This window comes from Notamacropus eugenii, chromosome 3 (genome assembly GCF_028372415.1).
Source record: "Notamacropus eugenii isolate mMacEug1 chromosome 3, mMacEug1.pri_v2, whole genome shotgun sequence".
Taxonomy (NCBI): Eukaryota; Metazoa; Chordata; class Mammalia; order Diprotodontia; family Macropodidae; genus Notamacropus; species Notamacropus eugenii.
Window position 1 is genome coordinate 273,950,578 of NC_092874.1, and position 27,710 is coordinate 273,978,287.

The 27,710-nt window shown below is 37.8% G+C and overlaps 1 long non-coding RNA gene across 1 annotated transcript; it reads left to right on the plus strand.

Moving 5' to 3' along the window:
* Positions 1-431: 431 nt before the first annotated feature.
* LOC140531538 (uncharacterized) lies at positions 432-27,462 on the plus strand. The gene is made up of 4 exons (XR_011976362.1): positions 432-558; positions 25,329-25,467; positions 25,752-25,825; positions 27,325-27,462. It is a non-coding gene; the product is annotated as an uncharacterized lncRNA (long non-coding RNA).
* Positions 27,463-27,710: the final 248 nt, after the last annotated feature.

The following is a 27,710-nucleotide window of genomic DNA, read 5'->3' on the forward strand; positions in this document are numbered from 1 at the left end:
ACCATCATTTAAAACATTTGTTTTAAACAATTAAAACATTTCTTTCAATTTGACAATACTTTTTAAATGTCTCAGGCACCTGGGAGGTGAAGATGTAATTCTCCTAAGTCGTAGTCTGTCTATGCGATCTTGGGCAAGTCATTTAACTTTCTTGGGTCTCAATTCATGTATAAAGTCACCATTCTGCCTCAAATGTGTACACGTGCACGAGCATACACTCACACACACACACACACACACACACACACACACACACACACACACACACATACACACACACACTTTCATTTCCTTGTCTTTATTTTGCTCTTGGAACAATTATAAATTCACAGAAGAGACCTCAGGAACCATCTACATACAAAAGTAACCCCCACTATGACGTCATGAATGGGTCATCCAGCCTCCACTTGAAGACCTCCATCTATGGAGAATCTACCAACACTGGAGGCAGCCTATTCCAATTATGGACAGCTGTAATTCTTAGGAAGTTGATTCTCCCCCTCCCCCCAAAAATCAAGCTTAGATTTTCTTCTTTGAAATGTCCAAGAAAAAGAAAAGGTGAGGGTGTGGCACAGTGGATAGGGCATCAGCCCTGGAGTCAGAAAGACTGGAATTCAAATTTAGCCTCAGATATTCATTGGCTGTATAACCCTGGTTAAGTGATTTAACCCCAATTACCAAGAAAGAAGGAAGGAAGAGAGGGATGGGGGAAAGGAGGAAGGGAGGGAGGAAGGAATTTTAAATAAAGCTTATTGCTTCTGGTTCTGCCTTCTAAAACCAGAAAACAGGACAAGTTTCATCTCTCTCCCCCTTTTCTAAAGTTCTTCACTAGGAGAGATATTACTGATAATGGGGGCAGCTAGGTGGTGCAGTGGATAGAGCACCAGTGCAGGAGTCAGGAGGACCTGAGTTCACATCTCCCCTCAGACACTTGACACTCACTAGCTGTGTGACCTTAGGCAAGTCACTTAACCCCAATTGCCTCATCCTGGTTCATCTCCAGTCATCCTGGTCACTGGATTCAGACGGCTCTGGAGAAGAAGTGAGGCTGGTGACCTGCATAGCCCTCTCTCACTCAAAACAAAGTCAAGTGCAAGTCATGTCATCATTTCTCTGATGGCATGGTCTTCTTTGGCAAGGAAGGATGAACACCCCCCCCCACACACACACACACACACACACTGATAATGAGATTGTATTGAGCCTTATCAGAGCCCAAACCCAAGCCTGAATAGATTTTATCAAATGTATGGAAGCTCCATTGTATTCTGCTCAGGCTTGGGTAGAGGCAGATTCTTCTGCCCAGAAAGCCCAAGGTTGGGAGTGATCTGGTATGGGTGGGGGAGGGAGGGTGATCTGATAGGGAAGCAGGGTGATATCAGCCCCTATTGAAAGAGTGTATAAACTGGGCACCCCAACTCCCAAATGGAGCCAGTCCTGGACTGTAACTCCCATCCAATACATGCTGCCAGTTTGAGAGAACTTAAAATGTGTACATAGAAACTATTTCATTTGTCTCTTTTTAGCACAAACTCTGTTAAAGGTTGACAATAGCTATCATCATGCCTCTCTCCCCAACATGGACCTCTTCTCCAGGCTAAGCATAACATGTCCTTTCCAGTGTCCCTGGTATAATGTTGACTTAATTACATCTCCATCTTGGCTTCCCTCCTTTGTTCATTCCCCAGTTTATCAAAATGGTAGCCAGAAGTGAACCCAATCCACTAAATGAGGTCTGATGAGGGTAGAGTAGGGTCAGATTATCATCTCCCTATTCCTGAAAGCTCTCCCTCTCCTAATGTAGCCCAACACCACATTCACTATTTGGGCTATCACAGGCATTGCTGACTCATATTGAGATTGCAATCCACTAAAATCCCTCAGTCTTTTTTTTTAGATCAATTATTATCTAACCATTTATAGCAATTTTATGCTTGTGAAGTTAATTTTTTGTATCCAAGTATAAGACTTTACATTTCCCTGTGTTGCATTTCAGCTTGTTAGAATCAACCCAATAATCTAGCCCAGGAATGGGCAAACTTGCCCAGGGGCCAATTTGTCCTGAAGTCTGCTTTTGTACAGCCCACAAAGACTAGATTTAGCTGATGGGCCATGTAAAAACAGGTAGGATGCTTAATTTGGCCCCTGGACTGAAGTTTGCTGATTTCTGCTCTGGTCTATCAAAGTCCTTTATCATCTAGTCATTAGGTATTACTCTCATCTTTGTATCATCTGTGAATTTTATGAGTATACAATCTGTCTTTATCCCAAGTCACTAGTAAAAATGTTAACCCAACCAAATCAGTGCTGGAAAGGCTGTGACAGTGGATTTTACAATGGCTTCACTCACTATCCCTGGGACACCTCTCCTCGCTCCCCCCAGCTAAAACTCATTTCCCTAGTCACCTTCATCTCTATATATTATATTCTCCTTTATATTGGATACATCTGGTTTATTCAGTCATTTACATATTATTTTCCCTATTAGACTGGGAGCTGCCTTTCTTTGTGTCCTAGCACAATGCCTGGCCCATAGTAGATCACCTACTATGTTCATTAATTGATTGATAGTAAAAATCTAGGAGTTGGAATAGAAATAGAGAAAACCAGAGAAATATTATAGATGCAAAGAAATATCTAAGTGCTAAGTGATGGAGTAGATACAGTGCTGGGCCTGAAATAGGAAGATGTGTTCAAATCTGGTCTCATACATCTAGCTGTGTGACCCTGGGCAAGTCACTTGACCTCTGTTTGCCTCCGTTTCTTCAGCTGTAAAATAAGTATAACAATAGTGCCTACCTCCCAGGGTTGTAGTAAGGATCAAATGAGATAATATAAACGCTTAATATGGTCCCTGATATATAATAGGTGCTATATAAATGTTGTTAATAATATTAATCAAGGTATAAACAAAGGAAAGGAGAGAGAATATTAAGCCATTAGGCAAAAGTATTGCTGAAAAATGCCTGTTAGGGTACCACTGGATTAATGATTTGGGGCAGTGGAAAGAGCATTGACTTGGATCAGAGGTGGTCGTTTTTGTTCAACCATTTCAGCCATGTCCAAATGTTTGTGATCCCATTTGGGGTTTTCTTGTAAAGATACTGGAGTGGTTTATCATTTCCTTTTCTAGTTCATTTAACAGATGAGGAAACTGAAGCAAACAAGGTTAATAACTTGCTCAGTGTTACACAGCTAAAAAGTATCTGAGGTCAGATTTGAACTCAGGAAGATGAGTCTTCCTGACTCCAGGACCAGAAAATACTTTATCCACTGTGACACCTAGGTGCCCCAAGTCAATAGGCCTGGGTTCAAATTCTGATACTTACTACCTGTGTGATCTTTAGTACATCATTGGTAACAGTCTGGTGTTCTTCAGGGGATAGAGCCCTGGACCTAAAATCAGGAAAACCTGAGTTTAAACATGGTCTCTGACACTTAGTCGTGTAACCCTGCATAAGTCACTTAAACTCTGGCTACCTCAGTTTCATCTTTTGTAAAAATGATAATAATGTCTAGCTCCCAGGGTTGCTACGATAATATTTGCAAAGGACTTTGCAAATCTTCAACCCTATACAAATGCTAGCTGTAAAATGAGGAAGTTGGCCCGGGAAGTCTTTTCTAGCTCTCAGCCTCTGATCCCAGGAATGGGAACTCATCAGAACTCTTTGATGCCCTATTCTATCTCAGTCACCATGAGGAATTGGGATCATGGAGGCCGTATGGTTCAACCTATGCTTGAACAAGGATCCCTTATACAACATATTTGACATGTGCCTCAGCATTGATGGAAGGCCTCAACTGAGGGGGAATCCCATTCCCCTCATTCTACTTCCAGAGAGCTCCAGTTGTTAATAAGATTTCCTTGCATCAATCTAAAGAATTCCTCATTCTATCTTCTACCCATTATTCTCAGTTCTGCCCTTCGGGGCCAAGGGGAGAAACTCTAATGCCTCTTCTAGTGACAGCCCTTCAGCTACTTAAAGACTGATATCATGGACCAGTCAGACTAAACACTACCAGTTCCTTAAACTGACCCACATGTGGGACGAAAGTTAATGCTGCTTTACCACCATCCCTGCCCTTCCCTTCTAATTGCTCTCCAGATTATATCAATGTCCTTCTGTTAGCAGTTTGACCAAACATCACTTGGTACAGTTTTGGTTTTCAGAATGAATGGGGACAGAGTCAATTCTCCACAGCTGGAAGTATTTGTAGTACTCTGCTTGGATGAAATATAGAAATTCTGATTGTTCAGAGCCCTGTTTTCTTCATTGATCTGGAAGTATGTGAAGTAGGACGGCAGACACAAGGGTGCAAATGGAGGAAAGTTTATTTACACACATACACACACATCTACACAAACATATACACATGTGCATGTGTATATATGTGTAAACATATGCATAGATATTACACGCATGTATATGTAATATGTATATGTGTATGTACACATATATTCACATACACATGTATATATAATATAATGATCTGTCTATATAGCTATAGATATGTATATAGATTTATCTATATATGTTGTATATGAATAGATATATACATACATACACATAGATGTGTGTCATATATATGATATATATAATATATACATGATACGGATCATATCTAGATTATGTATCTATATATTTATCTATACTTCTATAGATAGATACAGATAGATGCTCTATATGTTGCATATGTGTGTGTATATAAGTACACACATACACATAGATATGCATATCATATATGATGTGTAATATATGTAATATATCACATATTGATTATATCCATATATTTATCTATATATCTATAGACATCGATAGACAATCTCTCTATATATGTTGGCTATGTATACATACGTATATATGTGCATATATGTGCACATTCACATGTATAGGTATATCATATATAATATGTAAATATAAAAGATGTACATTACATATGTCACATATAGATTATATACATATTATCTCTATCTATATAGATAGAAAATATATAATCTGTATATAGTATATACATTCATATATATGTACATACATAAACATAGATATACATAGCATATATGTGATACATACAGTATAGCTTATATATGATATGCCTCATATATAGATCATACATAATTATCTATATATCTATTGATATATAGTGATATATAATCTATATATGTTGTATATGTGTGCATATGTGTATTATGTATACAGACACATTAGATATGATATATACATATATGCTCTATAACTCTTATATATACACATATGCATATACACACTTTCACACATATGGCCAAGAATTAGCCGTCTCCTCCTGGGTTAGCTCCCAATGTTTAGTTACTGGACTCTGAGGCTCTAGTTGAGCCCTGAGCTGAAAGGATGACCCAGTAGCTGCTCCCATGACACAAGACCAGAGGCAGCCCCTCCTCAACTATTTAGAGCCCCTAAAAGAATTGTATTCTGACTACAAGTTGTAGATTATCAACTCCTGTACTCGGTTGCCAAATGAAAGGGATGGGGAAAAAAACAGCTATTTTTCATAATCCAAATGCATGGGAGAAATCTTTGCAAGGGATATGTTTTAGACAGATACTTGGCAGGCACTCAGAGGAATCCTATTTTGAAAACTATCACCAACTAGTGATATACTCAAGATTCTCCAACTGCAAAATGGAGATAATACTTCCCAGCAAATCCTGGTCACAGAATCCTCTGACAAGCTCCACAGAAAATGATCCTTAATGTAATTTTGACAGTGTCAGAGTTTTAGACATTGCTGCATTCTCAGTAGATACTGCCTTAGACTTGAGGATCTGGACACCTAGGTTTGTATCTTACCTCCAGGACTATCTCTGAGGTCATGAACAAGGTATTAAGGCTCTTAAAGCCTCAGTTTTCTCATCTTTAAAATGGGAGTAATGATACCTGTACTACTTTCCTTGCAGGTTTGTGAGGGAAGTGTGTTGATGTGGAAGCCTAAAATAAATATGAGAGAGAGAGAGAGAGAGAGAGAGAGAGAGAGAGAGAGAGAGAGAGAGAGAGAGAGAGAGCAGAGAGACAGACAGACAGACAGACAGACAGACAGAGACAGAGACAGACAGACAGAGACAGAGACAGAGACAGACAGAGACAGACAGAGAGAGAGACAGACAGAGAGACAGAGACAGAGAGACAGAGAGAGAGACAGAGAGACAGAAACAGAGGCAGAGACAGAGAGAGACAGAGAGAGAGAAAGAGACAGAGAGACAGAAAGAGATGAAATAGACAGCAAATAGACAAATGAATGGATGGAAAAATAAGTAAATACATACAATCGTAGATTACAACGCCCTAGGTATAGGGTGGAGAAATCAGACCACATCTCTATATACTCAATTCTAGACACTCCATTTTAAGAAGTACATTGATTGTCCAATAAGAAAACCTAAAGTAGATCTGTGACTGACTGACTTTGGTCAGTTTGGGGTTAGAAAGACCTTAATCTAAGTCCTGACTGAAATAGATGGGCTCTGTGACCCTGAATAAATCACTTCATTTCTCATTGTTCTAGGCAACTCTCTTAAAGTTCTTAACCATTTTTTCCATGTGTCCTGGGATCTCTTTGGTTGACAGTCTGGTGAAGTTTATGGACTCTGTCTCAGAATAATTTTTATGCCTGAAATTGAAAAACAACAGCAATATAAGAGTACAAAAGAAACAAATTATATTGAAATAAGATAATCAATGTAACATGTATATTTGCATATGTATTATATATACACATTTGCATTTTTACATATGTGTATGTAAGTGTGTGTAGATAAAGATACATATATGTGTATATATAAACACTTGGTATGCATATGTATATCATGTGTTATATACATACACAAGACATATATACCTGTGGTAAGAAACGACAGGTAAATTACCAGTCTTCATTTTCCACAGCCAAAATCCCCTAAACTGATGAAAGCCCAGGTTTGGATTTAGAAGCAAAATAAAATAAAGAGATTAGGTGAACAGTATCTAGAGAAGGTTAGCTAGAATTGTGGAAGGCCCTCAGATCGCCTCATAAGAAATCAGTCAAAGGAATTAGGGATATTTATTCTGGAGAGAATTATATATATTTTTAAAATTATTTGAAGGTCTCTTGTATGTCAGAGGGATTAGACTTGGTCTGTTCTGCCTGTCCCTGAGGACAACATGAGGTACCAAGAGACTAAGTCTCCAAGAGGCCTATCTAGCCATGATGTTCCTTTCCTGCAGAGGAAGTGGGGAGAGGGGGGGGAGGTAAAACACAGGTAGCTTAACAGAAAGGGTACTGGGGGGGGCAGTCCTCTTCCCACACAAGTCCTAAAAAATGATTCTGTGCTATAAAGAAATAAGCAAAAATATAAAGGGTAGAAAGGCATGCAAGTGAATATGATAGATTGAAATTATCTTGATGGAAGGTATTGTTTCTTGTGTGTGTGCGTGTGTTTGTGCGTATGTGTGTCTTTCTGCCTGTGCACATCACTGAAAATAGACAAGAGGCAACTCCCACTCCTAACCCCTCCATTGACACCTTCATACCAGAGCACCATAATCCTTTTGCTGTAGGTTATACTTAAGTGTTATACCCAGTCAACTATCCTCACTCTAGATGACAGGCCACTATTAAAACCCAGAAATGGCAAACTGAGAATCTTTAGGTAATAACTTTCTGAGAGCCCCACAGAAAGATGAGCCAGTTTCCCTCTTAGATTCAGGCACCTACCTACCCTGCGTTGTCAAATCTCAGCCAGGACTATGGTTTTGTACCTGGCAAACCACTGCTGACTTGGATTAAGCCTTCTCTCTGTGAGGACTGAGGGAGGAAGGGAATGAGGGAGCCATCCTTCCATGGAAAGAGACGTAATTAATGACCACCCATGATTCCAGAGGACTGATGAGAAAGCATGTTACTCACTTCCTAATAGAGAAGGGGTGGACTCAAGATGCAGAATCAGATGTAGACATTACTGAATATGGGAAATATGGAAATTTACTGGACTATGCATATTTGTTATAAATATGCTTTTTTTTTTCCTGTGGGCATATTTGTGAGAGAAAATAAATGTTTATGAATTGAAAAAAGCAAAATAAAACAGACTTCATAAAAGAGATATGAATATAAAAATATAAAGCTTTGCAAAACACGCATACCTTTTTTTTACTTTATCCTTTGCCCCCATTTTACAGGTAAGCTAACTGAGGTTCAGACAAGATAAGTACCTTCCTAAGGGTCACATGTCTAGTAAGCATCTGGGGAGGGGGAGATTTGATCGCTGATTTTTCTGATTCCAAGTCCCATGTTCTAACATTGGCATCTCCTCTCAAGCAAGGAGTGGAGGGATGGTCAGTGGATTGTTTCGATAAATCAGAGTAGGAACTCCCTGTGTAGAAATATCTTCCACTGGTGCAGATGGGCAACACTTCTACAATTCAAAGCCTTCAAAAATTGTCTAAGATGCTGAAATCATATGTAGCTCCCAGGATAATAGATTTAGTGATGAAATGCAATTTGCAGGGCATCTGGTTCAATTCCTTCTTTTAAGAATGAGGAATCTGAGCAAGAGAGAGAAGTAAGTGATTTATCCAAAGACACACAGCTAAGCTACTGAGATGGGCACCAAGACCCCTTGCCTCTCAGACCAGTACCATTTCCAGTGTGTGATGCTTTAAAAAGGCAAAATATATGTATGGAGAAAGCATCTTTTTTCTGGGGAAAAATAGAGTTCTTTTGCCCTCCACAGCCCCAAAATTATATGAATAATTGCAGCTGTGTAGACTAAGGGCTCCCAAATCTAAGCTCATAAATCTTTTATAGGAATTTTTCACACTGTTTCCCTCTTGCCAGTAGTTGCATTTCAAATGATTTCGTGCATCCTAGGCAATTCTTACCCTGCTTCCACCTCCTTCTCTTTTACAATCACCCCATCCTTCCCGCTCCACCCCCAGCTCCTTGTTTCTCTATCTATTCACGTCTTCTAGTAACCTTTGCCTGATTTCAAATCCTAACCCTATTAGGTCTCATTTGGTGCTTGGCATTTTGCTGATAGCCATTTCCCAAGGTTTATGGAATTGGAATCATCAAAATGGAGGAAGATAAAAATGAGATTTTCTTTTTTTTTTTCTGAAAGCTTTGCTAAGAAAAGTGGGAGCTTTCCCTTCCACCCCTCCTCCCATTCCCCTCATCTCCCTTTCCAAGCTTGGCAAATCCATTGTTTTTAGTGATCATTGAACCATAGCAGTGAAAAATATGTAACTGGTTCTTTTGTCTGTCTATATTTGTGAGTGAAATTATTTCTTGCATAATGAAGAACAGGCGTTAGGTAAAACCTGTGTTACCTTAAAAGGGGAACACGATGGAGGTCTACAGTTTTGTGTGTCTAGCAGAATATTTGTGAGTAACTATTATGAGCATGAGTCTATGATTCAGACAGCTATGGAAAGGAAAGGAAAGGGAAGGGAAGGGAAGGGAAGGGAAGGGAAGGGAAGGGAAGGGAAGGGAAGGGAAGGGAAGGGAAGGGAAGGGAAGGGAAGGAAAGGGAAGGGAAGGAAAGGAAAGGAAAGGAAAGGAAAGGAAAGGAAAGGAAAGGAAAGGAAAGGAAAGGAAAGGAAAGGAAAGGAAAGGAAAGGAAAGGAAAGGAAAGGAAAGGAAAGGAAAGGAAAGGAAAGGAAAGGAAAGGAAAGGAAAGGAAAGGAAAAAAGAAAGAAGGGAAGGAAGGAAGGAAAGAAAGAAAGAAAGAAAGAAAGAAAGAAAGAAAGAAAGAAAGAAAGGAAGAAAGAAAAAGAAATTGGAATCATAAAATGGAGGAAGAAGAAAATGATATTTTCTTTCTTTTTTTTTTTCTGAAAGCTTTGCTAAGAAAAATGGGAGTTCTCCCCTCCCCCCCCCCTCCCATTCCCCTCATCTTCCTTTCTAAACCGGGCAAATTCAGGAAAAAGAAAGAAAGAGGATTAAAACCAGTCCATACTGGGGGAAACATGGTCTGTGACTACCTGATGAGAACTTAAAAGACTTTTTCCTTCTAGCTTGAAATATGGGTCTTGATCCTGAGGAATGGGATAGGTCCTAGGTCATCAACAGTGGGAAAGGACAGCAAAAAACAGTACGAAAAACTATGTGGTACCCTGTTTATCTTGTCACTCATAGATAAACTAAGACAGCAACCCAACTTTACTTAGGAGCTTTGAAAAAATCATGTTTGTGATGCTCAGGGAAACTATTCCATCCTGGTCAGTAGCAAGAGTCAAACTGGATTACCATGGTAACATTGGAAAGAAAAGATCAAGTCTGTCTAGGTTGCCTTTCAAGGAAGGAATTGAACAGCAAATATCTTTTGAAAAGTTAAAAATGCAGAAGATGGGAAGACGGGTCTTATTTTGCACAATTGCCCTGCTTCTTCTGTCTCCTGATAAGAGTCAGTCTATTTCCCACAACTGTTCCCCAGCCCGATCCACTCATGGAGTCAAAAGATATCTATTTATTCCTCACAATGGACCTGCCCAATTTCTTGGTGGTGATGGGTCCTCGGTTATCCTGTGAGTGCCTCTAAAGCAGTTAAGGAAGGGGCCTCAAGATGAAAAACATAATCTAAGTGCATTTTTAAGGAAAGAAAAATGTGAAATATGGACCACAATACTAATGACTGCAGAGAGGAAGTCGTGAAGGGGAACCAGTCAAGTTGCTACCGTACATGAGAAGTCATTTAGTGAGCACTGTGATTGCTTGAGGATTTCAATGTATCCCTTGCATTTGAAAAAATTTTCATTTTGAATAGTTCTCTGCATTTCCATCTAGGCCCTTAATGCCAGTGCAAGAAAAATGTGGCTTTTACAAAGCTCAGTGATAATACACACACATACACACACACACACACACACACACACACACATTTGCATTATACATACATATAGTATGTAGGGGTGGGGTAAGGGAAATGGGGAGGAGTCTGCACTATCATCTCATCATTTATCCATGGGATTCTCAATCTTTTTATGTAAATGTTGGACCTTTGGGGCAGTACAGTAAAATCTATGTTCCCCTTTTCAGAATAATGTTTTAAAATGCATACTAAAAATACAGAAGATTTTGAAGTAAACCAGTAATATTAAAATTCAATTATCAAAATATAAAAACAAATAAAGAGAAGTCCAAGGACTCTGGAAAAGAGTACTTGATTGAGGGAATTCCTAATGGGGAAATTCCATCCATCAAAAAAGGACAGCAACTCATTTGTAACTTCTAGTCCTGGGGATGGGGGTGGGGGTGGGGGATTATGAAAGGCTCTACAGTTTACCCAAAGTCACCTAGTTAGGAACCTTAAACCAGATTTCTGTGAGCCCCATAGCTTCCTCCCTCTCTCTATGATACCAAAACACATTTTTTTTTCATTTGCTTAGGGAGAAATTTATTAACATTTTTGTCTGAGACTTTTTTAAATTCAGTTTAATTTTTATTTTTAATTTATAAAAGAAAATAAGCATTTTCACAGCATAGGAAATCAAATTATTTTTAATGGGACTAATCATATAATTTCATTGATACAGACAACACTCTGGACAAATGCAGATCTGAGACAATTCGGTAACTTTTAGATTCAAATGCTTGCCTGTTCCATATTCACACTGGTAGTAGGTGTCAGAAGTAGAACTGAAACCAGTTCCCTTTGATTTTGAGCATAGCTCTGTACTAAGCTTCACTGTCTCTGATACTCATGTAATACACAGTTATAACATAAAATAATGCTTTGTTTAGTCTTAGGGTTAGAAATTCAATGCTGCAATGAATACCATTGGAAAATAGTCAACATAATCAGTTTGAGGGAAGAGGCAAAAGGAGAAATATTTAGGACTCTCAACCAAAAGTGGTTAAATTTTGCTAGGTCTATGGGGAATTTTTATTGTTTTTTTTTAATTTTCAAATTAATTTATTTGTTTTTAGTTTTCAACATTCATTTCCACAAGATTTTGAGTTTCAAATTTTCTCCCCATCTCTCTGTCCCCCTACCCCAAGACACCATGCTTCCTGATTATCCTTTCCCCCAATTTGCCCTCTCTTTTGTCACATCCTTCCCTTCCCTTATCCCCATCTTATCTCTTTTCTTGTAGGGCAACATAGATTTCTATACCCCATTACCTATATTTCTCATTTCCCAGTTATATGCAATAATAATTCTCATCATTCATTCCTAAAGCTTTGACTTCTAACTTCTCTTCCTTCCTCCCTCCCTCCCCACACATCCCCACTGTGAAGGCAAGCAATTCAATATAAGCTATATATGCAAAAGACTTCCATAATAGTCATGTGAAAGATTAACTATATTTCTCTGCATCCTATCCTGCCCCCATTTATTCAATCTCTCTTTTGACTTTGTCTCTCCCCAAAAGTGTTTACTTCTAATTACTCCCTCCTCCTATTTCCCTCCCTTCTATCAACCCTCTGAAAGTCCACTTATCCCCTTCTCCCCTACTTTCCTGTAATGTAAGATAGATTTTCATACCAAATTAAGTATGCATTCATCATCAAGTTATTCCCTCCTTGAACCAAATGTGATGAGAGTAAGCTTCACATTTTCCTTCTTACCTCCCCACTTTTCCCCTCCATTGAAGAAGCTTTTTCTTGTCTCTTTTGTGAGAGAAAATTTGCCTCCATTCCACTTCTCCCTTTCTCCTCCCAATATATTTCTTTCTCACCCCTTATTTTATTTTTTTAGTTATCATCCCTTCCTATTCAACTTACCCTGTGCCCTCTGTCTATATGTATATAATCCCTCCAACTACTCAAATACTGAGAAAAGTCTCAAGAATTACAAATATTATCTTTCCATGTAGGAATGTAAATAGTTCAACTTTAGTAAGTCCCTTATGATTTCTCTTTCCTGTTTACTTTTTCATGCTTCTCTTGATTCTTGTGTTTGAAAGTCAAATTTTCTATTCAGCTCTGGTCTTTTCATCAAGAATGCTTGAAAGTCTTCTATTTCATTGAATGACCATTTTTTCCCCTGACTTATTATACTCAGTTTTGCTGGGTAGGTCATTCTTGGTTTTAATCCTAGTTCCTTTGACTTCTGGAATATCATATTTCAAGCCCTTCAATCACTTAATGTAGAGGCTGCTAGGTCTTGTGTTATCCTGATTGTATTTCCACAATAATCAAATTGTTTCTTTCTGGCTGCTTGTAATATTCCAGAGTTCCTAGGGAACTCTGGATTCTGACTACAATATTCCTAGGAGTTTTTCTTTTCAGATCTCTTTCAGGAGGTGATAGATGGGTTCTTTCAATATTTATTTTACCCTCTTGTTCTAGAATATCAGGGCAGTTTTCCTTGATAATTTCATGAAAAATGATATCTAGGCTCTTTTCTTAATTATGGACTTCAGGTAGTCCCATAATTTTACAGTTTTCTCTGCTGGATCTATTTTCCAGTTCAGTTGCTTTTCCACTGAGATATTTCACATTGTCTTCAATTTTTTTATTCTTTTGGTTTTGTTTTGTAATTTCTTAGTTTCTCATAAAGTCTTTAGCTTCCATCTGCTCCATTCTAATTTTTAAAGAATGATTTTCTTCAGTGAGCTTTTGAACCTCCTTTTCCATTTGGCTAATTCTGCTTTTTTAAAGCATTTTTCTCCTCATTGGCTTTTTGGACCTCTTTTGTCATTTGGGTCAGTCTATTTTTAAAGGTATTAGTTTCTTCAGCATTTTTTTTTGGGGGGGGTCTCCTTTAGCAACTTGTTGACTCACTTTTCATGATTTTCTCACATCACTCTCATTTCTCTTCCCAATTTTTCCTCCACTTCTCTCACTTGATTTTCAAAATCTCTTTTGAACTCTTCCATGGTCTGAGACTATTGCAAATTTATTTTGGAGGTTTTGAATGAAGAAGCCTTGATTTTGATGTCTTCCTCTGATGGTATGCTTTGTTCTTCCTCATCCAAAAGGATGAAGCAAAATACCTGTTCACCAAGAAAATAACCTTCTATAGTCCTATTTTTTTCACCTTTTTTGGGCAGTTTCCCAACTAGCTCCTTGACTTTTGAATCTTTTGTCAAGTGGAGGGTATACTCTGGTGATCTGTAAATTCTCAGTTCCTCCACAGTTGCACAATCAAGGGAGAGGAGTTTACTCATCTCCTAGCCTGTGCTGTGGTCTGGGAGTAACCATAAGCTTTTCTACCCAGAATCTGTAAGTGGGGTTCCTTCTCCACAACTGCTTCCAACTCCACCAGCCAGTGCTCCTCCTCACCTCAGGACTGCCACTCAAGGCTGAGATACAGATCAGCCACTTGATTCCCCCAGGGTTTTTTAGGTCCAGAGTCTTTTAGGCTCCAAAAATGGACACTGCAGCAGCCTGTGGCTGGGGGTAGGGCAGGACCCTGCTCCTTTCTCACCCAGTTGAAAGAGCTTTCTCACTGACCTTTGGAACTGTCTCTGGCATTTGTGGGTTAAGGAATCTGGGAACCACAGCTGCCACCCCAGATTCTACACCCTGAAGCTTACTCCAGTCCTGGCCTTGCTGCATCACGTGGCCAAGTCTGGACTGTGTTCTGCTCCAAGCCGGGTGTGATAGATCTTTCCTGTCAGCCTTTCAGGCTGTCTTGGGCTGGAAATCTCTTTCACTCTGTAGTTTTGTGGCTTCTGCTGCTGTAGAATTTCTTTAGAGTCATTCTTACAGGTATTTTATGGGCTTTGGGGGAAGAACTATAACAGGTCCATCCTTCTACTCCACCATCTTGGTTCCTTATGGGGAATTTTAGAAAGTCAAATTTCTTTCATTCATTTTTCAGTCATGTCCAATTCTTCATGATCCCATTTGGTGTTTTCTTAGAATGATTCACCATTTCCTTCTCCAGCTCATTTCCTGAATGAGAAAACTGAGGCAAACAGGTTTAAGTGACTTGTCCAAGATCACATAACCAGTAAGTATCTGAGACTAGATTTCAAGTAGAGGAGTCCCAGGCCCAGCAGTCTAACCACAGTGCCACCTAACTTTGTTTTAGATTTCTAAGCTCCATTTTCAGGAAATAGGTGATCAGGTACCATTCTGTTCAGTTATCTGCTTTGGAGAAAAATAATCTACCTTGCTATATAAACACACACACACACATGCACACACACACACACACACACATGTACACACACATACACATACACACACACACAATCCTCTTAGTCCTTTAGAATGAGTCCATCCTGATAGCTCCCTCCTCAGGAAAGCAGGTCAATGCTAGCACATAGTGCATGTGAGTGAGTGTCTGAGGGCCCAAGTTCAGAGGTTAGAACATGGTGGTGAATACTATTTTCTGATACATCTTTAAGTCTTCTGAGAAAGCCTAGAGAGGATCACCAGGTGAATGGGTGGTGAAAGTTAAGTGATAGAGTATCCTTCTACCAAAGGAAAGAGTATTAGAGCACTCTGGAGTGAGAGATATGGGATTCAATTTCCCCCAAAACACTTCATATATTACTTTTGGCTGATGGTGATGGTGACAGTGATCACTAGCATTTATATATCAAGTGCTTTTCATGTTGTTGTCTCATTTGATCCTGTGAAACAGGTGGGTGAACCTCAGTGCTTTGATTTTGGGGAAAACATATCCTTCCCATATAAAATAAGAACTAAAAAAGAATAGAACTATGAGGAAACTCCCATGATAACCCTGTGGTTATCTTGCTGGGGTCAGGAAGAGCTGGACATGTCTGAATAATAACCCCTAAGATTAGTGAGTCAATAAGCATTTCTTAAGTGCTCATTTCCTATGTGCAGGTAGTAAGGAGCAGAGGTAAGAGTCGAACACAGTTCCTCCCACTTCTGAGTAAGAACCCTTTATATTACAACAAATATAAGTGGCAGAGCTGGGATTTGAATATAGAATATTCAAATTGGAAGAAGCTTGGAAGTCATCTAGTCTAATCCCTTCCTTTTACATATGGTATCTCTGCCTAAATATTGGCCATATTGACTTTAATTAAAACTACTTCAAGATTATGGTTACTTTTGAATACAAATTCCTCTCTGAAATTCTGATTAGTACCTTCATTCATCAGCAAAACAGTATCAGCATCTTCTTTCCTCTCTTTTCTTTATTATTGTTAGCAAAGAAGATAATGAAAAGACTGATCAAACTTTAAGATGATTTCTAGAACACCTAGATCCTTCCTAGAGTACAGCCTGACTATCTATCTATATACATACCTATATATCTATATATATATATACATATATGTATATTTTATATATGTATGTATGCATATATATATGGGGGGACAGAGAGGACAGGGGAGGAGAGGGAAAAAGAGGGGAGGAGAGGAGAGAAATCAGAGCTTTGGAAATCTTAAAATACTATCCAAATTTTAATTATTATTTTTGCTATTAAAATCATCATTATTATAACACTCCTTCAAGCTAACTCTAGGTAATGGGGTGATTAGAAAAATCCCCTGACATGCTGGGCTGCGAATGTATGCTCTTCCTCCATCCAGCTGCTTACTATGGCCATAATATAATGTCAGGCTTCCAGTTCTATTCAAGGGGACAAAATTTGGTCTAATCCACAGAGTATCATGGCATATTGCAGTGGAATTTGTTGTATTTTTTGCTTCCTCTCCACAACCAGGAAATTCCCAGGGTAAGAGACCCAGGGGTAAGAGAGCCCCTGAGCAGACATTGGCCAGACATCAACAAATATTCATCCAAGAGTAAAGTCCTTTTGCTGTCCTCTCCTCTGATGGTTCCAGAGCTGCCTTTTCATCTTGCATCCAATTTATACAACATTCAGGAGCACCCAGTTGCTACAAAAACAACACAATTTATGTAATGACTTCAAGTTCAGAACATGCTCAGTTCAGATGTTGAAGTAACCATCAAACATCTCTCAATGACCATTGGTTACAGATCTAACCCTTTAGTGGTGCATCACTCCTAATGTTGGCTGCTCTCTAAGGAGATGATGAAGATTTGGTTTTCACTGACCTATTCAAAGTGTTCCTCAGCCATGTTATGGCTGCTGCTCAAATTAACCAGTCCTCTCAGCTGCCAATTTCTCAAGTTAAAGAAAAAGAAATTCTAAAAACAAATAAAAATCAAAGAAACAAAAAAAATAGAGACATTGAAGATGAGAGGCATTACTGATTATATTGCCCTAAATGCAAATTAAATAGAAAGAAATAATATCCAAGTGGGATTTAAGTTGAATCTCAATATGATACAATTTCTCCTGGCTGTTTTTGAATTGTATTAACCAACAAAATCCTCTAGAGGGAGAGTGAATCAAGAACATCCAGACATGCTGCTATTAAAAAGGGAGCTTGGTTAGAAAGACACTCCTGGGATTAAAAGGGAGAACATCTCTAATATTCTCATCACAATTAACATAAAACTATAGCACATGTTTCGTTTGTTAGAGGAGAGAATAACTTACTTTTGCTTTGTTTTAAACCTGGCAAATTGTTGCACTTTTTTTAAATAAATAGTGGAGAGAATGGTGATGAGATAAAGTGCTGGGTAGTAGAAAGATCTTTGGACTGAGGGCAGAAACTTGGACTCTAATTCCGACCCTGCAACCATTACTGACTAGCTATATAACCTTCGACTACTCAGAAGATCATAGACATAAATCTGGAAGGGACATTTAGTGGTCCTCAGGGTCAACGCTTTCATTTTACAGATGCAGAAATGGAGGCACACACTGGTTAAGTGCTTTCTTTGTCCAAAAAGCTAGTTAGTATCCGAGATAAAATTTTAAGCCAAGTCTTCCTGACTCCAAGTGCAATGTCCTGTCCAATGTTACCCTGCCTCATTTAATCTGGGCCTCAGTTTCCTTATCTGTAAAATGAAGAAATTGGACCTGATATTCTCAAAGGCTCCTTCTGACTCTAAAATTATTAACTTCTGCATAGAGATTGGGAGTTCAATTCAATTTGATTTTAAATCTATATTGATTGTGTGAATCAAGGTAAGAGAATAATAGTTTCATACTACAGGTAATATTCATTGACCACTGCAATCCCTTGCAAATCAAGGATTCTGTAATATACATAGCCATGTTCGATTGTCTGCCCCATAACACCCCAACCTCATTGGAAGAAAACGGAGACAGCATGGGATATTGAATAACAAGCCTTGGATTTAGGAGAAGCTAGATTTGAGACCTGCTTCAACATTTGCTAGCTCAGTGACTGTGCGCACAATTTTTTTATGACCTTCTCCCACCAGGTTACTCTTTAAGATTCTAAGTTAAGAAATAGTGTACCAATCTGTATTCATGGAGGGATGTTGTCATAGTGGAAATTCTCTAACAAAATCACAGACCTATAGCTCTTATCTTAAACACATACAATAACAATGACAAGGATTAAAACCCATTTGTGAATCACTACTACCTGCCAGACATTGTCCTAAATTCTGGAGATACAAATACAAGCAAGAAAGACATTTCTTGCCCTCAAGTAGCTTATATTCTAAGTACAGAAAAGGGAAGTAGAAAGGTGCATATTGGGCAGGAGGGACACACATACACACACACACACACACACACACACACACACACACACACACACACACACACCCATCTGCAAAGTCTCAAAATGTCCAGAAAGAAATAGAGGTCTGGTTTCAAGATAAGTTGAAAGCTCATTTGTTGGAATCCAGAATCCAACTCTTTATATTCCAAGCCATATAACAAGAAAAACATTAAAACTTTTTTTAAAAATCATTAACATTCTCTAATCTTAATATACAATGAATCAACCATATACTTTGCCTGGCTACCATACTTGTAAACCGTAAGTAATTAATAAAAACATACAAACACTCTTGTTATTTAAAATGCTATTGAAAATGTTGATGGCCATATCCCTTGGCTACCAGCTTCTTTTGGGAGCAGCTAGATGGTATACTGGATAGAGCACCAAGCTTGGACTCAGGAAGACGCATCTTCATAAGCTCAAATTCTGCCTAGGACACTTACTAGCTGTGTGACCCTAAGCAAGTCACTTAATCCTGTTTTCCTCAGTTTCCTCATCTGTAAAATGAGTTGGAAAAGGAAATGGCAAATCATTCCAGTATCCTTGCCAAGAAAATCCCAAAATGGTGTCACAACGAATCTGACATGACTGAAAGCAATTGAGCAACACTGACTTCTCTCTGTTTCCGTTTGGCTTTTTTCTCCAACAACAGAACTATTAAAATGCAATTCCAAAGAAAAATTAATAGAAAGAAGAAAAACTTCCCAATTATGACTGGAGCCTTCCCTTTAATAAAGATCACAGGAGAACTCTGAGCATCTGTGCCCATAATCTCTTCCCCTGAAGAGTGTTAAACTCCTTTGTTTACTAAGAGGAGCATTTTAAATGGGGCAATTTTTCATTTGTTTCACTATCAAAGGAGATTGTAGGAAGAATTCTGTTTCTCTGAAATATTTATCCTTGAAGATTGGAGAACCTTTCCTGAAATGGGTGTTCATGTGCTGTTTTGCAAGAACTAAAATCTAGACAAATTTTTCTTTGGTTGTAAGCTTTGAAAGAAATAAAGAGCAAAGGAGAAGAAGGATGGCTTCTTCAGAAATTCAGTTTTTCTTGGTGAAAAAAAGAAAGAGAAAGATAATATTGCAGTTGCTAACAATACAGTGATGAGTTTTTCCCCTTTCTCCTCCTCACCCCTCCCCTAGTTTTCTCTGATGATAACATGATGTCACTGCTAGAAACATTGGCCTATTTTCTGTATTGCCTATGGTAGGTTGAATCTGATGAAAATAAACATCTTACATAACAGGCCGGCTGTGTATTAGGACATTTTCCCTCTCCCCTCCCCTTTTTAAGAGAGATTTTCCCAGCATGAATGCTGCATGTACAATTAACATTGGCCAAATTTCAGCTCCAAAATCTGTTAGGTTCTGTAAGCTGATTAGAAAAATAGAGCTGATGTAACCTGTCATACAGAGTCCTGTCGCCCCTCCCCACCCACCACCCTCCTCCAGCTTCCCCTTCAGTAATCATTGCTGCTCTGCAAAGAGAAGGAAGACAGAAGTTAATGCTGAAACTGGTCCTTGCAAAGATGGATAAAACATGGTGGATGAGAGTCATTGTCCTGCTCTGGTCAGGGAAACCAGGCCTCCTTATTCTCTAAGAATGTTCTGTCTTAGAACTAAAAAAACACACCAAGGAAATGGAGAGAGACATAGCCTTTGAACTGATAGACTTAGCAAACAGCAATCAGCTAAGGAGATGTTTTATAATCATGAAGAACCTTACTGGTTTACCCTACATGCCTTGCTTTCATCCAGGGAGTTTTGTTAAACCACTATTAATTTCTGTGCACATATTTGCCTAGATCATTAGCACAGGACAAATCTGTAAACCTGGAAGCCTGCTCTAATTTGTCTCACAATATAATAATGATACAATAAGGCCAGAGATACCAAAGAACAAAAGATAGTCAACTGTTGAAAAGTCTTAACAGAAATTCATTTTAAATCAGTGATATACAATCCACAGGTCCTTGTATTGAGCCAACATAGAAATTAATATTGGTTCAGAGAAACAAAAGTCATTTCGATCAGGGCTCTTCTCTCTTCCCTAGCTAAGTAATCTCTGTCTCTGTCTTTTTCTCTCTTTCTATTCTCTGTCTCTATGTCTTTTCCTTCTCTCTGTTCTCTACAGAAAGAAAAGAATAATTGTAGTGCAATGGTTAAAAAAAAAGTTACACCTCAAAACAATCCTTAGAGACAATTGAATCTCTTTGAAAATGAATATCAAAAGCGGAAAGGATAAGTAATAATGATTTGAACATGCAAATTAAAAAAGCTGGGGAATCAATGAGTTAAAATCCAAAAATCAATATAAAAGAAAAAAATTAAAACAAAGAAAAAATGAAATAATAACATGTTATTTAACTGATAAATACAAAAAACTCCACAATTTTAAACAGATTAACAGAATTGAGAAGGAATATGACATAATGAATAGTTTTTTTCTTCTAAATCAAAACTATCATCTTAAAAAAACCCACTAATTCTACATTTTTTTTAAGTTTCAAACAATATTATTTTAATTGCCATATTCCCATACAGTCACATATCCTTTTCCTGCTCATCCTTAAAGTCAGGAAGACCTGAGTCCAAGTTCTGCATATGATATAAACCATCTATGTGACCCTGGGTAAATCTCAGTCTTTCAGCTTCCATAAGAAACTTTCTAAGATTATAAATTTCCAAGCAGTCACCAGCCTTCATTGGTAGAAGGAGTTCTCTCATTAGGGAAAAGATGAAAGGAAGTTTGTTACCTAGGAAGCAAGCATTCCAGAGAACACAGCAGGCCTTGGGAGTGCAGGAGGTTGGGAGGGAGGGTCCAGTTAAGGGAGACTGGGAATAAGGTAGAACATAATTGGGTGGGGGTGGTGTGAGTGAGCGGAGAATGGGATTTGAATGATAGAAGCACCAGGCTAGGGAGCAGATGACCAGGTGGGTGTTTATTAATCATCCAGGAATGAGTTCAGGTAGGTTATCAATATCCCTAGGGGTTTGCCTTCAGGGCTGATCTCTCTCTGGGTGTTAGGCAGCTCAGAGAGGAGAGAGCCAGTGGAAGGAGCCAATGGGACAGTGTTCTCTTTCCCTCAAAGCAACCAAGCAAGGAAAGAATAGGATGAAATGGAATTTCTTTCAATTCAGGCAGGCAGTAACAGTCTATGCCATGCCAGGAGATAAGCAATTAGAGCCAGATAGAATGACATCATTTTCTAAATTCTACAATCAGGAAGAAGCCAGGCAAGGAGAATGGAGAGTGATGGAATGGCATCTTTTTCTGTCCCACAAAAAGCAAGAAGAGGTCAGGTGAGCAGATCTATGATAGATAGATAGATAGATAGATAGATAGATAGATAGATAGATAGATAGATAGATGGATAGATGACAGATAGAAGGATGGTTGTATAGACAATAGGTAGATAGATAGATAGGTAGATGGATGGATAGATAGAAGGATGGATGGATAGATGATAGATAGAAAGATGGTTGGATAGACAATAGATAGATAGATAGATGATAGATAGGATGGATGGATGATAGACAGATGATAGATAGGATGGATGGATGGATGGATGGATGGATGGATGGATGGATGATAGATAGATGCATAGATAGATAGATAGATAGATAGATAGCTTTTTTTTTCACCAGAGGATTTTCCAAAGAGACTAGAATCAATTCAATTCAATAGCAATTTCCAAACATCATGAAAAGATATGAGATTTATTCATCACAGGACAGAAAATGACCATTATTGATTTTTATGTCACATCAGAATTATCTCTCCAAGTGTTGCCAGGCCATCAGCTAATTAGACACAGCTTAAAATTCACATGAATTAGAAAGAAAAAAAATGAAGACTAAACATCATCACTAACAACCACAGCAGTTTCAGTCTGAGAAATCCAAACCAGACATTTCTTCCCTGAACTGGAAAATAAAAAAATGAGGTAAAGAACAAAAAGACAATGCATTTTCCTGGAGAGCAAGAGACTTGCCATAATTATTAACACTTCCATAAAACTTTGACCAATACAAAGCAGTCATCACACATGCACACACATGCGTGCACACACACATACACACACATATGCACACACGCACACACATACACACACACGCACACCCTAAATATATGTGAATGCATATATGCTATTGTATTAAAAGTATAATATTATATTGTGTTATATTGTATCATATCATAGCTTATTATATTGTATGGCATCACAGAGCATCATATCATATTTTATATGAAATCTGTGTTAAAAGTGATAATCTTGAAAACAATAAGGTGCTATTTTATAAGTTCTCTCTGTGAGGGGAAAAGGCCAAAAAGATGATGCTAAACATCAAGTATTAAATTGTTGCCTCCAAAAGATGACCGAAACATCAGCTAATATGCTATAGATCTACTTTCTGATTTAAAAAATCTTTATGAGGATGGTCTACCTATGCATCTAGGATGTTATTGATATATGGAATGAGAAGGGAATAGTCATGTTTTCATAAGAAATAATTCACTGCTGAATAAGTCATTTTAGTTCATACAAGTGATGAAAAGTTACAAGATCTCCCTGTTGGTTTTTGTTTGTTTCTGCTGATTTACATTTTTACAAAAATGACTCACCAGAGAATGAACATAGTTTTAAAAACATTTTTCCACTAAGATATCTGTCACCATAGGTTACCATAGTTCCTTGATCAATGGAGCCACAGAAACAATGCTATTGAACAAGAATCTGGTTAAACATTAAACCAGGCATAAAATAGATGTATGCTAGCCACTCTCATGGAGAATTCCCTACACAAAGTCCATGTGGCAGAAGCATCATAGAACTAGAGCAAGAAGAATCTTTAGAGAACATTTCATCCAAGCCATTCATTTGACTGGTGTGGAAGGTGAGCCTCAAGGAGGATGAGACACCCAAGGTCATACAGGTAGCAATCATCAGAGGTAGGATTTGAACCCAGGTCCTTCAACTCCAGAGCTAGTGCTCTTTCTATTGTCCCACATTGCCCTTATATGGATTCTATGGGAAGTTGGAATAGGATCTAAGCTCTTTGAGAGCAGAGATTTATTTATTTATTTATTTTGTTAGATCCCCAGCGCTTGGACAATGCTCGGCACATAATAGATATTGAATAAATAATTGTTGATTAACTGATTGATTGATTTGAAACCACACAGATGTTGTTGTTGGCAGAAGATATCATTCCAAAGCATTACAAGAATTCTTCCATGAGAGCTGTGATCACATAATAGAATTTGGTAGAGCGATTCACACTTCAAAAACCTAAATGGATGAAAAAATTCCTAATGCTCAAACTGTAACATCCAATTGGATGGCCAATGTATTGAATGAAAGCAGCAGGATTTCTGTGTAGTAAAGGCACAAAGATAATTTTTGTCTAAGATTGAATAGGAGGCAGATAGTCTGTTGGAGCCACTCAGTGATATTGTGATGCTGAGTAATTGGGTATTGTAATGAGAAGGTGAAAAACAACTGGGTTTGACTCCAGCTTTTGAAATTTAGCAGTGATATGGAACCTTTCTGACCATCCTCTCTGGAAATAATAATGAATAATAAATAACCATAGGCTAGTTATAAGGATCAACTGAGGTAATGCCTGAAAAGTGCTTTGTGAACTTTAAAGCAACAAGTGTCAGTTTTTAATTATCATTTTGAGTATTGGAATATCATAATCTCCAAAGAATCAAAGTTTCATGACACTCACAGAACAGTGGAATATTATTAGCAGAATGACCATTGATTGGATTTGGTGACAGACAATCTCAAAGGGAATCTCAGCCCTCTTATTGATTGGCAGAATAGCCTTGGGTTAAGTTTCCTCCTACTTAAAGGGAATCAGTTGGAAGAAAGGATCCCTGGTCCAGATCTCTGACTCCATGGTCATCATCTGAATCCATGATAACAATGCTTATTATTATTGCTTAACTGAAATGAAATGAAATTCAAATGTATTCAGTAGTGGACTTATGTATGTATCTCATGTCTCTAGAATATTGGGATTATCTGTAGCATTTGCTTTATTAAGCCTGAAATAAATTGTGTTCAGTGGTACTCTTGGATAAAATACATTTTAGACTGATCCTATAAGGTCTAGGAAATGGATATTTAAGTTTATATAGAATTTATTTGTACAGAAAAATCCCACACAATTCCTGAAATAAATAGAGGGTTGAGGTAGAAGAGGATGTGAAGAATAAGGCCTGTTTAACCCATATCGCATCATCAGTTCTATTCCCATATGAAGATGCTATCTTTTCATTAGCCTGGAACAATGAAGAACATTACAATGACTATTTTCTTTGCTGATCTTCCACAGAAGATATTGAAAGCTGATGTTTCAGAATTCCCACAGACACCATCTCAAACTCTGTTCCAAAATCTGAGAAAAGCCTGTACAAGTGGAGTGGTTACTGCTGGTTCCCACAATACTTAAATTTCAGATGGGAATATTGTTTGTATAGATTGTGATGAATGCCATTTCTGTTTGACTTTAACAATGTTATATGACATGGCACTTCCTGCTAGGCTAATAACATGGCTAGTGACCAATAAAAATATGGAGTCTGAAAGCTGAAATTGATTGTAGACAGAATTCAGACAAAATGAGAATCCACTCACTGAAATGGATCACACAAGTCCTCTTGGGAATTTTGACAAAAGTTTGGTTCACATTTTTCTTCTGGCCTTTTCCTTTCCCCCCATTGTAATGAACTCTGAGTTTTTCAAGGTTTTAGAAGACAAAAGGAGAAAGAAGTGACATCACTCCATGTCTTTGCTTTGAGGATCATCTACACACCCAAGGGAAATAATCCATGCACTGAACTTCCATTGACTTCAAAGGCCTTGAGACAATTGGCTCGCCTCCATGACTCTGCAATGTTGGACAAGAATTGGCCCAGAATCCTACTGGTTTGGCAGGAAGTAAGATTTGTGGGAATTATTATGAAAGAGTATACTCCCCTGGGATCTTTAGTACAATCCTTTAGACTGGAGAGACTCAAAGTTTAGAAACTTGATGAAATTTGCAATTAAAAAAAAGTCAACTTCTGTTTGCTTATCTATAGACACCCATACCACCATTAATCTCATTAATGCTTCCTTTCATTGCACACCAATGCGGGCATAGATTAAGTAGGGCCTGAATTAAGCATTGGACAAAAGATAGTGAATAGACTTTTCTTGTTTTTGTTTTTTTGCCTATCAAGAAAACCAGGATCTATTGGCTTCCAGGCAAATAAACTTAGGCCATCACTGGGTTGAAATTTGGTCTCTGGTGAAGGTGAGTAATGTCTGGCAGACTTAGAGATTATTAGAAACCCATGAACGTTCCTTTTCATGAAGAAATCTTTATGAGAGTAGCTGAAAATTAGGAAGAGTTTCAAAGGGAGGGAGGAAAGTACCTCAACAGATGTAAGGATTAGGTGGAATGGGAAGACAAACCTATAGTTATACCTGCATTATTGGAAATTGGGTGATATATTAGATTGAAGCTTTTGTCTAGGGAAATATTTCAAATATAATAAAACATAATAAAAAGTAATGTATAATGTTTTATGATTTCCAAAGTACTTTGTTAGGGGGGAGGGAGAGGGAGAAAATCTAAGACTTCTGGAAATGATTGTAGAAAACTGAAAACAAATAAATTTTTAAAAAAGGATTAAAAAAAGTACTTTTTTAAATCATTCTATCAGGTAGGAAGTTTATTATTATCTCCAATTTATGGATGAAGCAGAGCTTTAAGGGAATAAGTGATTTGTTCCATGATTAAAAACAAGTGTAATTAGCCATGCTGAGTAGCACGTATTGCATGGGATGATATACGAGGGTTGTGAACCTGGGATGCTTTACTCCTAGCCCAGAAGGGCTCTACATATATCCTTCTGAACTATTCTACATGTTATTAACATGGAGTCATTAAGCACTTTACTTATTCTATGAGCTTGTGAATAAATGTTAGGTGCTCTCTCCATTAATGCAGAATATAGCCTATGGTGTCTCTCATCATCTGTAACTCTTACTCATTCCTCCACAGAGGGACTGCTCAATATAATGGGAGCCCTCATTTACATCTCTTATCATTGCATGGGTCCTGACAGAGAAACAAGGATATCTCTTGGTCATCACTTGATCTCTAAGATTGGTCCATCTTCTTTTCTAATTTTGACATTGTCTTTTCCATTATTTATTTTGCACAGTTCTTTACTGGTAATGTTTGCAATCCTAATTAAAACAGCAATATATTTCTCTTTTGTCCTGTTTGCCATTTTCAACTTTTGTTCTTTAGAGACAAAGAAATTCAATATACTTTAATATTATGTAATCATTATATCCAATGATATGTAATTATAATAGTGAAACATACCAGAAAGAATATAAATTCAAAGTGGGGGTGGGGAGACTAGAGTGTAAGGCCAGAAAGTACTCCCTCTCTATAACTATTAAACATATGGACTTTTGTTTTAGAGAAAATTGAGATGTCATTTAAAGAACGGCACAATTTTCCCAAGGTAATTTGGAACCCTTGGAAGACTTGAGTTGATGTGATCAGTTGCTAGAATATGTAGAGTGGGTCTACATGGTCTAGGAAATGGATTGATACAGAATTTATTTATACTTTAGTTTATACAGAATTTTCTCAACCCATTAAAAATCAGACTGCACACTTGAAGGTAGAAGTATGCTGGTAAATGTTTAACGGGCTCTATGAGGGGGGGAAAGTATATACAATACACTTTTAAGTTTAATATGCATTATTAACATTTTCTTCATTGCTTTAAGAAAGAAAAAAGGAAGAAGATGAAGAGGAAGAGGAAAAAGAAACAATAGAGGAAAAGGAAGAAGATGAAGAAGAAAAGGAGGGGCTAAGATCCTAGACTTACAGGATCTTGGTTCAAATTCCACCTTTGTGAGATTTGATTATTAATAATTATTTAACAGTTAAAATTATTATCTCTAGGATCTTCAGTATGTCAACGTCTCCACTTTCTTTCTCTGTAAACTAAGGGGGTTGAAACAGGTGACCTTCAAGGTCCCTTCCATCCTTTCTACTTTTAGCACTTTGATTTTAGAATCTTATCTAACTCCCTCATTTTATAAAAGAATAATAAAGAAAAGGTCACTTAGGTTGAATGATTGGAAGGGATATTCGAGGGAAAAGCACTTTA